The 22728-nt window shown below is 43.7% G+C and overlaps 1 protein-coding gene and 1 long non-coding RNA gene across 3 annotated transcripts in view; both read left to right on the plus strand.

The window, feature by feature from the left end:
- FSTL3 (follistatin like 3) overlaps positions 1 to 22728 on the plus strand; it is a 522081-nt gene that overhangs the window by 255218 nt on the left and 244135 nt on the right. The gene's annotated exons all lie outside the window — the stretch shown is intronic.
- On the plus strand, positions 13643 to 15087 carry LOC143798591 (uncharacterized). Its single transcript, XR_013220528.1, has 3 exons — positions 13643 to 13677; positions 13770 to 13788; positions 14880 to 15087. It is a non-coding gene; the product is annotated as an uncharacterized LOC143798591 (long non-coding RNA).

Consider the following 22728-nt stretch of genomic DNA (forward strand, 5'->3'; position numbering starts at 1 on the left):
CGTTTAGTTTGTCGATCCCTACAATATCTGGTACACTGGAGCGGGTACGGTCCTGAGGAAATGACGTCAGTACCTGCTGCCGATGTCCATGCGGTTAGGTTGGTTCGGGCATTTCATACAGTTCATACAGCTCATCCTGAGAAACCTGGTCCTGAGGTTCCGGAGGTCCCTCGTAGAAGGGGGGGTACTGTCACGGGGCTACCGCGTCAGAGAGGTTCCAGAGAACCGCAGCGCTCTGGGCCTCGTTCACACACACTTAACAGAAGCTCTTCACCTGTATTCTGACCTGGCTGCTTTGTGCCAGCAGTGCAGGAGTTAACCTTATTGCTGAGTTGCTGAGAGCTGGGTCTCTCAGCTGAAGTGGATTTTGTAATCTGATCCTCTATATAGACCCAGTCCTGACTTCAGCTATTGTCAGTGATCAGTTCTACTGCCTGGCTTGGAGGTTGAAGGAGTGTAGTGTTGGAGTTGGAGGTGTATTTACAGAGATTGGTGTCTGCTGTTTTGGTTGCATGTTTAACCTGTTTTCCTTCCTAGTTTTTTCCTTCTCTTCCCTTCTCAGTGTTTCCTCTGGGGTTGTGTGAGCATTTGGTGAGTTTGAGACTATTAGTTACCTTGTCTGTATACCCTGTTATTTGTTGTATTGTTACACTGGTGCAGTCCACCTCCTTTGGGGGGAGAGGGGGCCACTGATAGGGCCTGCACAGGTGACAGGGATACGCTGGCGGCTCAGGCCTCCTAACCATCATAGGTACCCCTGAGATAAGGGAAAGCCAGGGCCCCATTATAGTGGGACAGGTGCAGGTCCCAATACGCCGTCCTGCTCCTTTATCGCCACATACGGCGTGACAATAATATAATAAATTTGAAATATTTTGCATATTATTCCTTAAGAGAGTGCGGTGAATTTGAATTTTATCCCTTCAAAGTGGGACAGGAGCCTATGTGTCATGGATAGGCATGTTTCTTGTGTTCCAGCAACAGACGTAGTCGCACCTGCCCCACGTTTTCGGCATCTGCGTGCACCAACATCAGCACTTCCACTTCCCCGTCCATTAACGCCTTACGCATTTTGTAATTACTAGGTCTCTTGAAAAAAAATTGGTCACCTGCAGCAATCAAAGCAGGTTTTGGGAGTTTACTCCACCGTAATGTAACAGAAAAAATGTAAAAGTGTATTGATGACAATCAAATTCAATCCAAAAAAATGTTTCAATGCTTTTGTTCAGTTTTAGAGATTACAAAAATGTTCACAGGCCACGTGACCCTTAGGACTGAGAAATGGAAGCCTGCAAAAATTTTTCAAGCTTTTTCTCAGTTTTCGAGATCACAGAAATGTACTCTAGACTGTGGAAAACTGTATGGCTTAGAGATGCATCACATGTTTCAACAATTTTAGGGTGTGTTATATAACACAAAAAAGGACCTCAAAGCATGTAATACTTGATGGATTAAAATATATTAAATTTTTCAGCCCCCACAAAAAAAGCTGCAGCTATATATTTGCCAATGGACTGCATAGCCCTAATCCCTGTCCACAGACTGGATTCTGTCACTCTTCCCGCTACTGTGACTCTCTCTCCCAACCTACACTAAGTGAAGATTGTATGTGATACAAACAGGAAAGCAAACAAATAGCTCTTAGAAGGACCGTTAGTATGATGGCTCATCTTCAGCACCAGTATCAACACTACAGGCCTCTGAATCGGTATACTGTGCACACACAGGATTAGACAAGCACTCTTTCCCGCCAATACAAGGTGTTACAGAGCTATGCAATGGCATCAGTGTGCTGAGCCGGTTGGCGCCTGTCCTCCAAAGATGCAGGTGGGGATTCGAGATTTACTTCATGTACCGCCCATTGCTCGCCGAGTAACGAGCACATCCGTGCACTGTGATACTCGAGTGATAACTGAGTATCACTGAGCACATTCACTCATCCCTAAACTTAATCTGATTTTACAACTTTGCCACTTTGATAAATACCTGAATAGGTACATGAGTAGAAAGAGCCAAATAGCACTCTATTTTGCTGCAATGACTCAGTTGCATAAGCTAGAAATGTTTTGTTTTATGTTTTAACAAGAAATGATTTGCTCTTTCTCTTACTTTTCAAGAAAGCAGACATTTGAAAGATATTTTAGAGTAGCGTAAACTGAATACATTTGCCCATAACTTTACATTATAAAAAGTAATCTCAGTGGAAATATTTGTGACTTGTAGTTTTGTTAAGCACATACACTGACAAAATTTATATGAGACTTTAAGAAGCATATGACTCACATTTAAATAAAAGGTCAGTATTGAAGCTGCACATTTTATGGAAATTGGTGGAAATTGTACTGCATGAGTGATATTTCTGGGGAAACAAGCAGAGTTTTGTGCACAGCTGTACAGCTGAATACATTATTCAACAAATGCTGGTAGTGTTTTCCCATATTACGTATTTTTTACTATTGTCTAGGCCACAGGGAATGTCTGGTATGCTGGAATTTATACAGTAGGTGGAGTGGTATGTAACTCATCATCAACTGCAGCCTGCTAAACTTTGCATGACGTAAATTTAGTACTGGTAAATACTTCATGGGAAGTAAGAAAACTGTAAAATTTACACATATCTGGAAAGTCAGATGGAAGCAGATACTGACACCACAGAGCTGTGATTTTGGAGTAACTTCAATAGAAACATGAAAGCTTGGTTTCGGGTTTCAAGTAACTTCTTATTATCCTATATATTGCTTAATTGTGTTTAGGATATAGAATAAAATTGATTAATTTTAATTATTTTCTCTGAAAAAAATGTTAGCATATTAGATATCTTTTAAGCTCCAACTGGGGCTAGGCAACGTACCCTAAATATAAATTCTCAATTTTTTTCAAGCCTATCGCCCAATACTCACTTTTAATCCTAAATGTCTTACTTTTTGATAAAGGAACTGAAAAAGTTCAGCAAGCTTCAGCCATCGCAAAGAAAACTACTATCACTAGTAGCAGGAAAATGAAGCTTGCATGGAATATATTGGAATACATACTTCTCTCTGTGCCAGTTTACTTATCTGTTTACTGTACGTTGTATACTAACTTTACAGATATGCAGGTGCGTAAATGTAGGTTCAGGGTTTACACATAGCCACATTCTGCTTAAAAAGCCTAAAAAAACCCTCAGTGTGCACATTTCCACTTTTTGCTCTGAAAACTCTGAAAAAACTTCAGTGTACCTATACCCTCAGTGTTAACTCAGTTTCAGCAGCTTTTGTCAGATGAAAAATAAAAACTGATGGTGGTTTCTCAAGATTCTCAAAGAGTCCATGAGAAACAGACTGCACATGGATATCACCTGAGTGTTGTCCGATTTCTTTCACAGACCCATGTGCTTGAATTAATTCCAGACTTGGATCAGTCATGTATCTGTGATTTTGTACAAAAACAGCAATGAACAATAGTTTGAACGTATCACATTATCCCACCAAAAGTCTGGAAACATAGCATAAGCAAGAATTAAAACATAACTTTTAATATGTAACAAATAAAAATATATTGTCACCTAAAAACTACGTCAAAAAAGTACTACTAGGTACACCCTATCAGGGAATGTCCAATAATTATGTTAGTACTCCTTTAAGGATTTTGTAAAGACAGTAGCAGTGGCCCAGTGTCCTGTCACTCAATCCAAGGTACCTAATTCAATAATGATAATGCCTGTATCTAATAGCATTCATCAGGTGCCAATACCAATAAACAGGTAACCTTGGTTGCATTCATATCAGCAGTTATCACAAAATAAAGAGGTAAGGTCAATTGGAGAAAAGAGAAAAGAGGTATACACATATATAATAATGGAACAATCTCACCAATTGCCAAGGACTGGTAAGGTGGAGCCCAAACTTGCTGCAGTGGAGAGATCCATCAAGCCACAGCGTCGGGAGACAATTTCCTGTCAATCCCTGGGGGGGGGCTATCAATAAATTTGAATCCCCGAGCTCCTGCCCTTACAAGGACAGTCCACATCTACCTCTGAGGTATAACATGCCCTGCACTCTCCCTATTTGAATGTCCCAACGCGTTTCTTTGCAAGCCGTATCATCAGGGGACTAGCTTGCATGGGAGATAAAGTGCTTCAGTGCTACATAAAGAAATAGAGCTGCCACCCTCTATGCTATACTGCAGAGAGTGGGTGGAACAATCGGTTTCCAATTAAATAGTGTGCTACAAGGCATCAGTGGCCTATCACCTGTCAAACAAAGATCACATGACAGGCCTGATTAGTCAGATGATGTAAGTAATGATTATAAAATCCTCGTTCACAGAAAGAGCATTCCCAATGGAATATGCAAATACATAACAATGCCCCACAGTGCGTTAACATTACCTGCATAATCCCCTATCACATGTTGGAAGGCTCCGCAAAACCATCGTGGATCTACGAGGCTAGTGACTTCTTGTAACAACAGGAAGTGAACTTTGCCATGGCGACGAGACGTAAGTATAAGCGTTACATGAGACGAGGTATCCGCACTCTCTGGGAAAGCCGCACCAATGGGCACAAGCCGCTGGAGAGTCGCAGAAAAGCGCCGCGATTTATCTGTTTAATCTCACCCTACTTACTGAATGGAATAACGCTATCATAAACTTCCGGTGACAACCGGATGTTGATACTGCCATAACTACAGGATGCTTCACTCACCTAAATATAAAAACAGGTATCCGCTCACTCCGGTAGGCCACGCCAGTGGGCGATAGCCACCAAGGTGTAGCAGCAAAACGCTATTATTTGTTAAATCTCATCATGCTTCCTGCAAAACGCCGCAGGTGCAAAGTGACGAACACAGCAACCCCCGGAGATGGCCGTAGATGACCGGATGTTAGTGTTGCCAAGACAACCGGGCGCCTGTCAAGGTGTACATAGAGTAAGATATCAGCATATACATAAAAAATTACGCCAATGGGCAACAGAAAAAATGGTTACTGTGATATTAAAAGGATCTGGTCTCACATCATAAAATGTCACTAAAGCACCCTCCAAACGCATAAGTGGGTGCCACAATGTCGCAAAAGAGCGTTGTGCAGCAAAACAAAAAAATGGTATATGCCAGTGCACCAAAATGTGTCTACATACCCACACCTAAACTAAACACCGGCACATAGGCGCACAGGAGGAAGTGGGACCATTCCTATATACCAGTTAGGCTACGTTCACATTTGCGTTGTTGGGCGTTGCAACGCACAACGCATGCAAAACGCATTGTTTTGTGACGCATGCGTCCATTTTTGGCTTGATTTTCTGCGCAAAAAAATGCAACATGCAGCGTCCTCTGCGCCCTGACGCTTGAGCCAAAAATGACACATGCGTCACAAAACGCAACACAACGCATGTCCATGCGCCCCCATGTTAAATATAGGGGCGCATGACGCATGCGTCACTATGCGTTGCTGAACCTGCGCCCGACGCAACGCAAATGTGAACGTAGCCTTAGAATAACGTACTAATAAAGAGCTACACTTGTGCTGACATAGTATAGTGGGATAATTGATTGAATCTACAACTCCTACGCTCATACGGTACCATGCCTACAACAACCCATAGAAGGATAAATCTCATTAAATGCAAAGTGTTATATAGGAATGCTCTAATTGGAAGATTAATACTTAAACATCTGAACTAAGCGGTTCACTATAAAAAGTGTGCCCCACAATGCGTGAATATAGTTGAGGCCACAATGATATCAGTTAATAAAAATGAAAATCCCAAAGAGGTGACAAAAAAGGGGAAGGATTTGTAAATAGGTACACTCTCATGTGTAAAATGACACTTGGATAACTATAAAGAGGTTCAACAGAAAAATCAAATAAAGCTAATTTGGTCATTAAGACCATAGGGTGAGACAGTGTTCAAATAGAATATCCACTTTGCCTCCTTTTGCAACAGCAACTGATCCCAGTTGCCCCCTCGCATCGGTGCAGAGACTTTTTCTATAGCTACAAAGTGCAGATTTTTTACTTGTCCATTATGCATATGGTTAATATGTCGAGACACAGATGTATCCCTATTGTGTTCGACATCACCAACATGCTCCCCAATTCTTTTTTTGAATTCTCTGATGGTCTTGCCAATGTATTCCATGCCGCAGGTGCATGAGGCCCTATAAACGACCCCCTTTGTGCTGCAGTTGATAAACTGCTTAGTTTCATACCTCTTGCCTGTCACATTGCTTACGAAAAATTTGCTGGGGTCTACATGTTGGCAAGCCGTACAATGACCACATCTATGGCATCCTGTGACATTGCTTTTAAGCCACGTGCCCGTTTGAGGAGTGGTGAAATGGCTATGGACAATTCTATCTTGTAGTGAGCTAGCTTTTCTATAAGTGATGGTGGGAGCATCACCTAAATGTTCTGCAATATCCGGATCCATTTGCAGGACTGACCAGTGTCTCCTAAGAATATCCCTGACGCGAGTTGCACCATTATCATAGCTAGTAATATAATGGGCGACAGTATCATCCTGTCTCCTAGGTGCAGGATTCAACAATTCACTGCAGTCCCTACCTTTTGCTTCATGATAAGCCCTGCTCAGGACACTACGGGGATAGCTTCTAGCCAAAAACCTCTCTTTTAACTCCCGAGACTGTGTCTCAAAGGTACGGCTATCTGAGCAATTCCTCCGTACCTGAAGGTATTGCCCTTTCGGGATCCCCCTCTTAAGATGTGCCGGGTGATGACTGTTCCAATGTAAAAGGGAGTTGGTTGCTGTTGGCTTTCTAAATGTGGATGTAATCAATTCACCATTTTCTCCCTTAGTAATCAAAATGTCTAAAAATGGTAAGGTGCAGGTATCAATAACTGAAGTAAAGTAGAGACCGATATCATTATGGTTCAGTGAATCAACGAAAGCTGAAAAATCCTCCTTTGTACCCCGCAGACAATGAGAATGTCATCTATATACCGTGTCCAAATTTCTGAGACACGGTACATAGTAGAGTCACTCTCCTCCGAGTCCTCACCAAGGACCACTGTCTCCTCCCACCAGCCGAGGAAGAGGTTTGCATAGGCTGGGGCACAGGGACTGCCCATAGCGGTCCCCCTCAGCTGGTGGTAGGTCCTGCAGTTTAAGACAAAATAGTTATGCGTCAGGCAAAAACGGAGAAGCTTGAGTACAAAGCAATTATGTTGTTGAAATTGCTGTCCCCTTGTATTCAGAAAATGGCGTACTGCTTCCATACCCCTATCATGGGGAATGGAAGAATAGAGTGCCTCATCATCAATACTTGCAAGCATTGATTCCGGGCTAATGGTCAAGCCTTCCAATCATCAAAGAAGATCTGGAGTATCCTTAACAAAGGACTGTAATGCTGAAACAAAAGGGGCCAAAATACGGTCCAAGTAAATACCTGCATTTTGGCAAAGACTGCCTACCCCCGATACAGTGGGCCTGCCCTTTAAGGGGTGCAGACCCTTATGTATCTTGGGCAGGCTGTAAAATGTGGCAGTGACTGGACATTTCGGAAGGATGAAATCAAATTCAGTTTTACTGATGACTCCCTCATTAAGACCTTCCTGTAGAATTATCTGTAATTCCTCACGGTATTCACTATTGGGATTATATGAGAGGATCTCATATGTTTCATGATCTGCCAAGATAGATTCGCACATGTTCTGATATTGTTCTATCCCAAGAATCACAATGTTGCCCCCCTTATCGGAGGGCTTTATAACTATGCTGGTATCCTTTTCCAGCCGTTTAATTGCTTCCATTTCTTGTCTTGTGCAATTAAAGTTACACTGTATGTGATTTTGAGATCGCTCCCTTAGCTCAGACGTGACCAGGTTTGAAAAAATGCAATAGCTGAAAGGTCACTTGTGTTTGGTGGCATCTTCGTACTTTTATCTCTCAAATGGGTGAAAGGACCCAAGCCCACAGAATTAGGTTCAATTTCACCAATGCTATGTATCAATCTCACGTCAGGCAGCATATCAACCGGGATACCTAAGTCAGAGCATATGTGAGAATCTTGTTTATGAAAAAATGTATTCCATCTTAATTTACGCAAGAAAAGGTTCAGATCTTTGACAGCTCTAAACAGATCAAAGTCTGTACTAGGGACAAAAGAAAGACCCTTACGTAGGACTGCCATTTCTAAATCATCAATGTGTTTATCAGATAAATTAATAATCTGAATTGAAGAGTCAGACCGAATAGAGGCATTGTTATCAGATGGAGGGTAGTACTTTCTTTGACGTAGTTTTTAGGTGACAATATATTTTTATTTGTTACATATTAAAAGTTATGTTTTAATTCTTGCTTATGCTATGTTTCCATCTGTGATTTTGTGTAAGGCACTTAGTCCGCAAGAATACACAGACATGTGAACAGCTGCAAGAGGTACGAGTTCTATCTGTGAAAACCATGGATAGAACGCGCATAAGAAAAACTTGTCTGAATGAGCCCCATTCAACACATGCGTTAAAGGGCTGCTGTTAATGCAAGTGCTGATATGTCGTCGCTCTAGTGCAGATAGAGCTAGCAGATGCTCTATCTGCGCTAGCAGTGACGGACCCGGAAATGCTGCAGCCCGCGTCCCAGGGTCCGTCACTCAATGATGGCACATCGCTAGCGCACGCCCACAATGGGCATGCGCTAGTGATGCATTCGACATTGGACTAAATGGCGGCGTTAACGGACTACGTTACACCACGTTATGCCGCGGTGTAACGTAGTCCGTCTAACGGATGCCAAAAACGTAATGTGAACCTGGCCTAAGGGTATGTGAACATAGAGTTATTTAGAAACTAGCACAGCCACCGTGTTTTCCCATGCAAAACTGCCAGAAGAAAATGTTGGTGGTTGCTTTCCTGAGGCGGCTTCAACAGCAGTTTCACCATCATTATTGTAGTAACTATAGTAATTATTTTAAGGCTAGAGAACAACCTCTCTACACTAACTTGGGTTGGTGACAAAGCAGTAACCACATGGGCAACATCTCTAATTATTTCAGGGTATAAAGGAATTGCCTCGTGCACAGTTGTTTTTGATGAACGATTGAACTCTTCTACTTTCTTGAGAGCATGTGAAACATTTTGCTGAAATATGGTCAATCTGTTTTCTATTGGAGTGGAATCTTTTTCCCTGCAGCAACACTTTGCCTGCTCCATGTTGTCCAAATACTTGTTGAAATCAAACTCCTCATCTGATGAGGATGAAGGAATGGCAGCAGCAACACTGGCAGGGCCTGAGTCCTCTTGCTCTTGACCATCCTGTAGCCCACTCTTCCTAACTGCTACCTCAAACAAAGCTTCTTTTCCTTCAGTAAGCTGTTGATCATCCAGCAATATACGATGATTCGGGTCCACATAAACCGCTGCCAGTAGAATTTTATTTTCTAATAACAGTGTCTCTCTCCATTTCATTTAAGCAGCAATGCCATCTGCGATTAAACCTCCTCTTTGGGACAGACAAAACAACAAGTTCTTCCACTCCTTTATAAAAATGCCAGGAGTTAAATCCTCAGCTTGTAACTTTTTAGTCACTGTAAATGTGTGATAAAGCAATTCCTTCAATTCAGCCACCTGTGTCCATTGACCTTCATGTAGTGTTACCTGAGGGTTGGCCATATCTACAAGGAATGGTTTCAGCTCACGCAATCACTCAATCATTAAATAGGTGCTGCCCCACCGAGTGGCTTGATCCACAATTGCCCCTTTTCCAGCATGTCTCTTCAAGATGGAATCAATTTTAGGGGTTCTGGCAGCAATAGACAATTTCCTCACTTTGCTAGCCAGAGTGCCAGCATGTCCCCTTGCAGACTATCTCTTAATGCCAGCTGCAGCATCTGCTCAACACAATGCATGTGATGAATAGAAAAGAGGAGTGAAGCAGCTTCAACAAGATCATCTAATTGTAAAGAATCATTTTGCTGTTCTTCTGTTGTAGTATCTGTTTGTTCATCCATTATGGGGACAGGACTGTGGCCTTCCATTTCCAACATACTGAATGTGAAATGTTCTTCTAGCTGCTGTTCACCTTCATTATTCTCATTCATCAGTTTAATTGTACTTATCATGATTGAAGCATTATCAGTTACAATAGCAAGATTGTGTTCTTTTTCGAGTTCATAATCTTGCAGAACTTTTTCCACTAAAGTCTCGAGAAACTGGCTGCTGTGATCAGCCTTAGTATATTTTACTGCCAGTGCCTTAGTAACAATTTTTTTGTGGTCACAAACATATCAAACATTGATAGCAAAATAGTTCACTCTGTGATGTGTGCAGGCATCCATTTTAAGAAATACAAAGTGTCTCTTGAGAGTCTTTTTAAGATCTTCCTTTTGGTTAAGTGCTTCTTCAATCACTAGTTTTCTAATACTTTCTCTTTCCAGAAAAACACCAAGTTTTTGATCCATTTCTCCATTAAGAGCTGTAAAAGCTGGTCATGCAAATAATGATAATGGTACACAGTCCTTCACAACAAGCTCGATGAGCTGTCTTTTAAACACATCTGCTGTCATTGTTACAGTAACTTTGTCACTTGCAAAATATCTTGTAACTGACATTTGAAACGCTCTTTTCTCATCCTGTGCCTGGTGGGAAGTGCTGGTCTCTGGTTTCTTGGTGCTGCATGGCAACGTTGTAAGGGTATGTGTCACGTAACATTTTACATCCGGAACAGCAGCGGATTGAACGCTGCATGCAGCCGCAGCATTCAATCCGCAGCATCCATATGTTACAGAATAGTGGAGGGGATTTTATGAAATCCCGTCTCCACTATGCGTGGTAACACGCACCCGGCGGCCCTGCGATTACGGACATGCGGCGCATCTTTTTAGATCGCAGCATGTCCGTGTACCTTGCGGTGATGCTGCGCCGCCCCAAGGTAAATCACAGGGCCCTATGTGTGGGGTGCGATGATGCCGGATGTGTGCAATGAACACATCCGGCATCATCGCGTCTCCAGAAGGGGGTGGAGCTTTGGGCGGAGCAAGTTTGCCGCTCCGTCCAAACCGCTGGCCATCCTGAAAGTGGACACATACCCTATATGTCTTTTTAGATTGGAAGCTCTTGAAGGAGCATTTTTACCATTGCCTGAGTATGCACCGATTTTGTCATCACAGCATTTGTTTTCATCTGGGTCACTTATACACTGACACACAAAATGTTTATTATCTTGAGTCACTCTGAAATGCTCAAATGTAGCTGACTTCATAAGATGCTTCTTAAACATTTTTATAATTATGTAAATTAGCTCTGAAAATTTTTTTGTCCTGTAAAAAAATTAAAGTATATTGTCATTTTTGCAAGAATAGGGAATCATGCACTGTATAATTTGGGGTAGAAATAAGACAATCTTTGCATAAATCAATAGGACAGATGATAAGTATAAAGTTTGTAAAATGTGTTGTTAAATAGCTTTACTCTGAACTTTCAATGTCAAGGCTTGTCTCAGCAGGGTATAGGTCACTGAATGCTTCACATCATATTTCTTCACAGTCTGTGAAGAGGAGGAGGGAGGGAGGGAGCATGTTTGTGCTTAATCACATTCCAGAACACACACCCACACAAATATATATGTCCTCATCGATCCTGTTACTGTATTTCCGAATTTGAGATGTTAGAAAATATTTTTTCCCCTTATAGTCTATGTAGAGTGTATATAAGTCATCAGAGCAGCTAATTTCTCCAAACATGAGCTAAGAGGAAAAACAACTAAAACGTCAAGCATACAGAGACAACATATACTGGACTATTGATTTATGCACTGTTTATTGAAAGTTTAGATATGCTTTTGGAAGTACTTACCTTCTTTAATCCTGCTTTCCTGTTCACTCCAGAAGTTCTGAGATGAATGTAGGCTTTCCTTCCCTGTGTGTTTATTTTTTCCCCTTATCTGTAGAGGAGGAGCTTCACTACTTTCCATGAACATAAACTGCAGCACAGATTCATCTCAGCTAAAAGTCTAGACCTTAGATCAGGAATAATACAGACATTTATAGGACATTTCATAATTTTCCCAAATTCTTATGAAAAAAATATTCCCTACAAACTGCATTGAACTACTGTAGCCAATTTATTATATATTTTAGGAGTTGGAGTCCATTTTATACCGACTCCAACTCCGACTCCACCAAAATGGGCTCCGACTCCTACTCCACAGCCCTGCTTCTTGGTTTGTCATTATTTTTAAATGAAGTTGATTTTCCACATCTATGCAAATTGCCTCTTCTGAGAAAAAGAGGACTTAACTCTATAGCGCCACCTGTTAGAAGTAGCGATCCTACAAGTCACAATCAACACTTTAACGAGTCGTGCAATATGACTTAGGATAAAAGCCAAATCAGTATCTCAATTCGCAGACACGGTGTTTCGGGCTGTTGGCCCTCGTCAGTGCGAAGCATGAGAACTGATTTGGCTAGGTGAGAGGCTCTGGACAGGGGTCTAAGGGGTAACGTTTCTCCTTATGGAGAGTGACATACCAGCTGGCTTGTCAAGGTAAGGAGGCTTATTCGCCGTGCAATGCTCCTCTGGGAAATTAAATATGCAAATTGCCTCTTCTGAGAAAAAGAGGACTTAACTCTATAGCGCCACTTGTTGGAAGTAGGGATCCTACAAGTCACTCCTCTCTGACTCATCCAAACGCCGCCCCCCCTCTGTCCAAATTCAAAAGTACACAGCCCAAGCAAACTATTTAACCCCGACTTGCCCTTGCCCACCCTGAGGCTCTGCCATTCCCCGTGACCCCGTCATGCTGGCCTCCCTTGAGGGCCAGGGGCCCAGTACGGCCTTTCCTTGACGTAAGGGGTACACGTGACTCATGACCGACTTTACTGACTTAAATGCCTAACCTTAATTACTTACTACATCGGATCTCTCTTAAACTGCCTTATCGTAAGATCCCCTCCTGAATAACGACATTACACCAGATTTGGACCACAGTTTTGTCCAGAGCTAAAGGAACCCCGAAAATCTTGCACACTCTCTCCATAGTGTGCAATAGCACCGAGCAATCTGTACTTTGAGCCGGGCCTATTAACAGGACATCTAGACATTATGTGGGAAAACCTTGCACATAAAACTCAGAGTACCCTCAAGAGAAAATGACATGTTGTGGAATTCAAAAATCCATTGCAGGTCAGTTTACGTGGCACTAAAAAGTTCAATGCGCAATGAGATTTCTATATGTTCCATCCACTTTACTGGAACTAATAGATGGGTATACATATTAGTCCATAAACATATGAACAGTGGCGTAGGAAGGGGGGTGCGGGGGGGGCGGGCCGCCCCGGGCGGCACAATGCGGGGGGGCGGCACAATGCGGGGGTGAGTCAGTGGCGTATCTAGGGGGGAGCAGCCGGCAGGGGGGCGCAGTCGGGCCGCCTAAAGCGGCGGTCCGCAGTGTCTCCCCCGGCGGCTGCATTCTGTCACCCCCCGCACTGGGAGTCAGCTGTTCTCTGTGCCGACTGTCAAGCTGACAGCCGGCACAGAGAAGCTGCGGCGTGCCGGCTCACAGTGTTCAATTGTACTCGTATCTGAGATGCGAGTACAATTGAAGCTCTGACTGCCGGGTCAGAGCGACGCCAGCAGCGTGATCAGGTCATGTGATCACGCTGCTGACGTCACTCACCTGCGCGGCAGAGCAGGAGTTGCAGAGCGGTGGTAAGTGCTCCAGTGGAGCTGAAGACACCGAAGGTGGAGGGGGGGAATTTACTGTGTGGGGAAGGGGGGCATATATTGTGGGGGGGATTTACTGTGAGTGGAGGCTGGAGCTGAAGACACCGAAGGTGCAGGGGGGGATTTACTGTGAGTGGGGATGGGGGAAAATATTGTGGGGGGGATTTAATGTGAGGGGATGGGGGGCATATATTGTGGGGGGGATTTACTGTGAGTGGGGATGGGGGGCATATATTGTGGGGGGGATTTAATGTGAGGGGATGGGGGGCATATATTGTGGGGGGGATTTAATGTGAGGGGATGGGGGGCATATATTGTGGGGGGGATTTAATGTGAGGGGATGGGGGGCATATATTGTGGGGGGGGATTTAATGTGAGGGGATGGGGGGCATATATTGTGGGGGGGATTTAATGTGAGGGGATGGGGGGCATATATTGTGGGGGGATTTACTGTGAGTGGGGATGGGGGGCATATATTGTGGGGGGGATTTAATGTGCGGGGATGGGGGGGATATATTGTGGGGGGGATTTAATGTGCGGGGATGGGGGGGATATATTGTGGGGGGGATTTAATGTGAGTGGGGATGGGGGGCATATATTGTGGGGGGGATTTACTGTGAGTGGGGGGGATTTAATGTGAGTGGGGATAGTGGGATATATTATTGGATTGGGGATATTTAATATGAGTGGAAATGAGGGGATTTATTGTGGGGGGAGATTTAATGTGAGTGGAGATGGGGGATTTAATGTGTGGGGGAGATCTGAGGACACAAAATGAAGAGCAAAGGGGGAGATGGGGGGGCATATATGAGGAAACAGTATGGGGGATGGGTGCAGACAGCTTGGGGTCAAACGGGGGGATGTATGCGGATACAGTATGAGTAGCGATGTGAAAAACGTATGTGGACAGAGTACGGGGAGTGAGGGTGTTGGGATGTGTGCATGCGTAGCATGGGGGACAGTGTAAGGGCACAGCCAGGAGGGGATAGTATACAAAGGAGGGGGAGTGTGATGAGAGAGTACAGTATAAATACTGGGCCCTATAGGGGGGACACAGTGTGAGAGGTCAGTGTGAAGAGGGGTCCAGTATAGAAAGGAGAGGTCAGTGTGAAGAGCAAGTACCATAAGACGGACAGTGTGGGGGTCATATTTTATGCAGACAATATAGTGAGGGGCAATTTTTTATTCAGGAGCATTATAATGACACTTGTATCTTTAAGGGCGTCATGTGGAGATTTTCTGCAAAAGAACGGAGAAGATGGAAGTCTGCAGAGACGGCTGTGGATCAGAAAACTCATCATGGGGTCTGGACAATATGAAGAAATGAAGGAGAACAACTCCAGAGGCGACGTCATCTATAAGGTACCTGGATGTAAATGTTATTTGTGATACTAACTAACTCTCATGTTTTTATTTATGTTAGGAGCATTAAAGGGGATGTCCAGGTTTGTAATGAGTCTGCAGTCATTCTTTGTGACTGCAGACTTCTGACTTCTCACAGTGTGCCCTCTCTGCAGGTTCCAGTCGTCGACACATGGACACGTCACTCATATGCGATTTTCATACTCGTGGTCCTGTAACAACGAGCTTCTCTTCTGCTTCTCTCAGTTTTTCACTTAACATTGGGAGCTTAAGGGAGAGGGGCTCGTCGGTACATGACTAAGTGTGAAAATCGCATACATTCTGGGGGGGGGGGGCGCCAAACTCGGGAACAGCCCCGGGCGGCAAAAGCTCTAGCTACGCCCCTGCATATGAAAATAACACATTCAGATATGATAAACACACAAGGGCCTCTCAAAAGAATATAAAGACAGGTCACAAGAATGTAGAGTTAAAAAACATATACCGTATATACTCGAGTATAAGCCGACCCGAGTATAAGCCGACCCCCCCTAATTTTGCAACAAAAAACTGGGAAAACATAATGACTCGAGTATAAGCCTAGTGTGGAAAATGCAGCAGCTACCGGTAAATGTCAAAAATAAAAATAGATACCAATAAAAGTAAAATTAATTGAGACATCAGTAGGTTAAGTGTTTTTGAATATCCATATTGAATCAGGAGCCCCATATAATGCTCCATACAGTTCATTATGGCCCCAAAAGATGCTCCATATACAAATATGCCCCATATAATGTTCCATGTAGTTCTTTATGGCCCCATAAGATGCCCCATATAATGCTCCATGCAGTTATGGCCCCATAGATGCTCCATATAATGCTCCATGCAGTTTTTTATGGCCCCATAGATGCCCCATATAATGCTCCAAGCAGTTCTTTATGGCCCCATAGATGCCCCATATAATGCTCCATGCAGTTATGGCCCCATAGATGCCCCATATAATGCTCCATGCAGTTATGGCCCCATAGATGCCCCATATAATGCTCCATGCAGTTATGGCCCCATAGATGCTCCATATAATGCTCCATGCAGTTATGGCCCAATAGATGCCCCATATAATGTTCCATGTAGTTATGGCCCCATAGATGCTCCATATAATGCTCCATGCAGTTATGGCCCCATAGATGCTCCATATAATGCTCCATGCAGTTATGGCCCCATAGATGCTCCATATAATGCTCCATGCAGTTATGGCCCCGTAGATGCCCCATATAATGCTCCATGCAGTTATGGCCCCATAGATGCTCCATATAATGCTCCATGCAGTTATGGCCCCATAGATGCCCCATATAATGCTCCATGCAGTTATGGCCCCATATAATGCTCCATGCAGTTATGGCCCCATAGATGCCCCATATAATGCTCCATGCAGTTATGGCCCCATATAATGCTCCATGCAGTTATGGCCCCATAGATGCCCCATATAATGCTCCATGCAGTTATGGCCCCTTAGATGCCCTATATAATGCTCCATGCAGTTATGGCCCCATAGATGCCCCATATAATGCTCCATGCAGTTATGGCCCCATATAATGCTCCATGCAGTTATGGCCCCATAGATGCCCCATATAATGCTCCATGCAGTTATGGCCCCTTAGATGCCCTATATAATGCTCCATGCAGTTATGGCCCCATAGATGCCCCATATAATGCTGCATGCAATTATGGCCCCTTAGATGCCCCATATAATGCTCCATGCCGTTCTTTATGGCCCCATAGATGCTCCATACAGCATTGTGCCACATGTAATGCTGTTGCTGCACTAAAAAAAAAAAAAAGACATACTCACCTCTCGTCGCTACCCGCTGCTCCTCAGCGTCCCGTCTCTCCGCACTGACTGTTCAGGCAGAGGGCGGCGCGCACACTAATACGTCATCGCACCCTCTGACCTGCACAGTCACAGCAAGAGGACGGGAAGACGGAGCTTCGGTGGAATGAGGGAAGGTAAATATACTCACCTGCTCCCGGCGCTCCTGGCGCGGTCCCTGCATGTCCCACGGTGTACGGCGCGGCAGCTTCTTCCTGTAGTGAGCGGTCACATGGTACCGCTCATTACAGTAATGAATATGTGGCTCCGCCCCTGTGGGAGTGGAGTCCATATTCATTACTTTAATGAGCGGTACCACGTGACCGCTGAAGAGGGGAAGAACTTGAAGCTGCCGCGCCAAACACCGTGGGACATGCAGGGACCGCGTCAGGAGCGCCGGGAGTAGGTGAGTATTTGACAGGCGTCGCTCCCCCTCACCCGCCGACCCCCCCACCTTCCTTGACTCAAGTATAAGCCGAGAGGGGCACTTTCAGCCCATTTTTTGGGGCTGAAAATCTCGGCTTATACTCGAGTATATACGGTACTTTATTTATATCACAAAGGATAAAAGACTCAACCTCTAATACACAATCAATCAAGATGTAAAAAGTACCTCTGATCTACAACAGATCTCATGAAAACACTTACTAATATCTAAAAGTTAATAACGATATAATGACTATTTTTGGCAGACCACTAAGTGGCTGTGTGCCATATAAATCAACATAAATGATAATGGCAAATATGTCTGAGAAAATCTAATACAAAATGAACATGAAAAGTGCATAAGTATAAATGTAAACAACCGCACACCAGGTACACGACCCCGGAAGAAGAATTCGTCGAAAAGCGTGTAGGGGTTCTCAGGTCTCGTGTCTTCCTACTGTGGTAATTATGTTTTGAGGTTTCATTCCATGGTTGTCAAGCAACCTGCTATGTTATGGTAGTTTTGGTTAGGTGTTTTTGGTGTAGTATTTAGTACCTGGTGTTAGGGTTATACCCTTGGTACTTTTCACCCGTCGCCCTCCAAATACCTTTTTTGCATGTGTGTTTGTTTACATTTATACTTATGCACTTTGCATAACTCTACATTCTTGTGACCTGTCTTTATATTCTTTTGAGAGGCCCTTGTGTGTTTATGGAACTAATAGATGCTGCATTTTGAGTGCAGTGAAAATATGCAGCCTCAAAAACTGGTTGAGGGAACATAGCCTTATAAAAAAAATGCAAATCTTCTCCTACCCATTATAATGCTAAAAACAGACAGTACATAGATTACACACATAAGGTATGGTATACAGTACATGTGCTGTCTATGATTTTCATTTTCAGAAGACTTGTTTTCTGCTAGGAAGGCATGCAATGCCTTCAAGATAAGTCAGTATAAAAAAAGCACAGGTGATTTTTTGCGTGTGTGTGTTTGCATCTAAACAATGTATTTTGTTCATTGCTTAAAGTGAAGCTGTCAGCAGGATTTTGCTAAGTAAACTACAGGCATTGTCAGGATGGCAGTGTTAGGCCATGTGCACACGTTCAGTATTTTTTGCATTTTTTTCGCGTTTTTTCGCTATAAAAGCATGATAAAAACGTGAAAAAAACGCTTACATATGCCTCCTATTATTTACAGTGTATTCCGCATTTCTTGTGCAAATGTTTTCCGCGAAAAAATCGCATCGCGGAAAAAAAAGCAACATGTTCATTAAATTTGCGGAATTGCGGGGATTCCGCACACCTAGGAATGCATTGATCTGCTTACTTCCCGCACGGGGCTGTGCACACCATGCGGGAAGTAAGCAGATTATGTGCGGTTGGTACCCAGGGTGGAGGAGAGGAGACTCTCCTCCACGGACTGGGCACCATATAATTGGTAAAAAAAAAGAATTAAAATAAAAAGTAGTCATATACTCACCTTCGATGGCCCCCGGAGTCTTCCCGCCTCAGCGGTGCATGCTGCCGCTTCGGTTCCTATAGCTGGTGTGTGGTGAAGGACCTGCGATGACATCGCAGTCTTGTGATTGGTCGCGTGACCGCTCATGTGACCGCTCACTTGACCGCGACGTCATGGAAGGTCCTGCACACACCATCTATAGGAACGGACGCCGCTGAGGAGATCGGCTGTCTGCAGAGGGTGAGTATAACCATTTTTTATTTTTTTATTATTTTTAACATGATATTGTTTTACTATTGATGCTCCATAAGCAGCATCTATAGTAAAAAGTTGGTCACACTTGTCAAACACTATGTTTGACAAGTGTGACCAACCTGTCAGTCAATTTTCCAAGTGATGCTACAGATCGCTTGCAAAACTTTAGCATTCTGCAAGCTAATTACCCTTGCAAAATGCTAAAAAAAACGCGAAAAAAACGGGAAAAAAAATGCAAAAAAAAAATGCGGATTTCTTGCAGAAAATTTCCGGTTTTCTTCAGGAAATTTCTGCAAGAAATCCTGACGTGTGCACATACCCTTAAACTGATTTAAATGAAGGCAGGATGAAAAATGTTTTCTTGTATTTTTTGTGTAGTCAGTGTTAGAGGTTTTCAGATCCCGTTGCTCTGGGCCACGACTGTTAGCAGTGTCTTTTCTTCCTGCTCTAATGGCTCTTTCACAATTCAGTATCTCCAGTTTGTGTGGTGACAGTTTTTACACATACCGGAGACACTTACACACGTAGACCCATTCCAGTGAATAGGTGGTTGCACATGTCAGTGTGTTTCCATGGACCGTGTGTTAGGCTTGGCAGATTGCACTAAATATAAATTATAATGAAGTGCGATTGCAACCCGAGGTCTACCGTGCAGAGATGGAAAACCGCAGCTAATGTGAACATTGGCAGAGCACACAGCGAGCGATAGCTGGCTCACACAGTTAAACGTCACTCAGTGTAAAGAACACAAGACTGTGTCTGTTAAATATGCTTCTTTTGCACATTTATTTAATCAAGACTATTCATCAGGTGCTTTACTCTTAAAGAAAAAAATGTCATGATATTCTTATAAAATATGTTGTTGTTTATTGAATTGTCCACAGAAAAACCAAATTGCAGCAAAACATAAAAATAGATGAAATAGTTACAAACAGATTGTCCATGTGTAAATGTCAGCGCTTGTTACTCATCTTTCCCAAAGTTCTGAATGGTAAAAGCCATCTGTCTGTGTGAAATCTGAAGTCATCATGGCTACCAGCTGTTCCTTCCTTGTGTGACTTGTCTGACATCCATGGAGAATGATGGTGAAGGCAGGAGGTGACAGACCCCACGTGACAAGCCCCCCCCCATGTCCTAAGAGCTGTGTTTATATATGTGTCCTACAGATCACGTGTTCCCTTTATATGGTGTTGACTTACACTCTGAGCTACATACACAGAAATAGCTTATTGTAATGTCAGCAAGAAGCAATGTGCTCAGTACAGAATAAGAATAATTCAACTAATATTTAACAGTGTCACTCACACGCAGTAACGGAAAAAGGTGATCTGCAGTAGAGCTTTGTCATTCGCACTCAGTAACAGAGCAGGTATGGCACTAAACAAAAACCCTGTTAGCCTCGCATGAGAACACAACCCTCACTGGGGCAAGGGAACACGTAGTGGACACAAACACAGCATGTGCACGGACACAAACTCCTCTCCAGAGGTGCCGAAATTCTAAAGGCTATACGCCTGCCCTGAATTCACACAAACTCCTCTCCGGAGGTACCGGAATTTGAAAGGCTATACGCCTGCCCTGAATTCACACAAACTCCTCTTTGGAGGTACCGGAATTTTAAAGGTGCCTGACCTGAGCACACACAGACAAGTCCACACTACTGTATGTTCCACACACACATATAACATAAATGATCTTAGCGCTCCGATGGGTGCACCAAAGATCCTTTTATAGATTGTGCAAAAAAGGCAGGACCTTGCTCACGGGCCAATCCGGAGCTGGCACAGGACCTGAGCAGCTGATGACCGACCCCCAATAAGAGGTTGCCACCTCACTAGCATGCTCAGTAGAGCAAATACTGGACTTATTCTCAGGAATAGTTGCTCACTTGTGTCTATTGTTAGTTACCATAGCTGAACCTGGAGAGGCAGAGGTAACAATGAGCACAGCCTGAGTCTGAGCAAGATGCTGAGACTGATGTCCTTGCTGAGCATCATCCATTGCGGTCAAGACAGAATGGGAAACCGCAGGAGAAGATAATGCTTGGGATCCATCCTGTGCAGAGGGAGAATCCCGGTGCCTAACACCGTGTGACGTACTGCCGCATGGGAAGCAGCAGTACAGTTAGTGCTGTTCCCTGGTGCTGTGTGCTGAAGACCACTCTCATCATTCTCCCCTGCTCTGCCAGCAATCAGCGTGAGCAGGGAGCAATTGTGAGAGTTATATTCAACTGATAACAGCGACAGTAAGCTGTGGCTGATGGGACTATTACTCCCATCAGCCACCACCTGCTGCCGCTAATAACTGTGAGAGCAGGTGGTGGCTAATGGGAGTATTCATCAGCCGCCGCTTGCACTATAAATAAATTAATTAAAAAACACCGTTGGTTCCCCTGTATGGCGACACAGGGGATGACGGGCACCCAGGTCCGCTAGCCAAAACCGCATGGAGCAGGGATCATCCCGCCGAACCCCCGCTCTCCCTTTAACATGAGCACAATGCTACTCAGAGAGCACAGGGTGAGGGTAAAACAGTGTGGCAATGCTTTATTGAACCACAAAACAGGCAGATAACACATAGAACAGTCCCAGCACAGTACCCAAAATGGTGCACATTACAGAGTCTCACACTTCCGCTTACCCGCCGGGATAATGGCAGATGTGACGTCAGAGCTCCCAGGGTTTGCTACTCCATCTGTGGTACACATACAGAAAGGAGTAACCTATTTTTAGACTTAACAAGTGTCCCTCATTCAGTATTTGCATAAAAGGGTAAGAATGGAGATGAGATCAAGTAGCATTACATATTACATTGATTCTTTAAACTTTTTGCATCGAGGTTCTTCCTCTGTTTAGAATGCAAACACACTGGTAGGCAAAGACATTGCATCTAATTAACATGTTGGCAAACATCATTGCTCAGTGGCAATGCATTACTGTTTTGCAAAGATAACAGGAAATAAACTGTAGTAGATAATATTAGACGTAAATATTCTCCTACAAGAAGAGTCAATACTTCAAAAACAGTTTATGATTCTGGGCCTACACAATTTATGACTGGTTAATTAAGATGCAAAGCTGTGTCTTCACACCCTGTATTTTTAATAACCAGCCAGGCAAAACTGACAGCTGCGGGCTGCAATCCTAAGCTGTTAGCAAGGTTGGTTGTCAAGAATAGACGAGTCCCCATGCTGTTTTTTTAAATTACTTAAATAAATAATTTTAAAAAATGGTGTGTAGTGATGAGCGAGCACTAAAATGCTTGAGTGCTTGTTGCTTGGGTCGAGCAGATTGGAATACTCGGGTACTCGGCCAGAACAACGAGCCCAATGTAAGTCTATGGGAGACCCGAGTATTTTTTCCGCGATCCCCCCAGGGGTTCTTTTAAGGTCTAAAACCGTCTGAAAATGATGGAAACACTGCTCAAAGGACACAGGAACATCGTGGGGATCGCCCCTGGAAGCATTCTTGACTCCTAGTTCACAGCTTTAATTATTTTTTTCCGAGATTCATGCTATTTTTCCCGGTGCCACAAAAAACACATTAAAACGAACCCAAAACGGGTTTTGCTGGGAAATATGTCAAGGTACATTCTTTGCAGGTTAATGACTTGCCGGTAAGGCCAAATATTTAACCCCAGATCGAAAATTTCCTCCCCCACTTAGGCTTATTTCAGAAGCAGCGTTTTTGAAGCGTTTTTCAACTTTAACATTGCTTTC

Source organism: Ranitomeya variabilis, chromosome 1 (assembly GCF_051348905.1).
Source record: "Ranitomeya variabilis isolate aRanVar5 chromosome 1, aRanVar5.hap1, whole genome shotgun sequence".
Taxonomy (NCBI): domain Eukaryota; kingdom Metazoa; phylum Chordata; class Amphibia; order Anura; family Dendrobatidae; genus Ranitomeya; species Ranitomeya variabilis.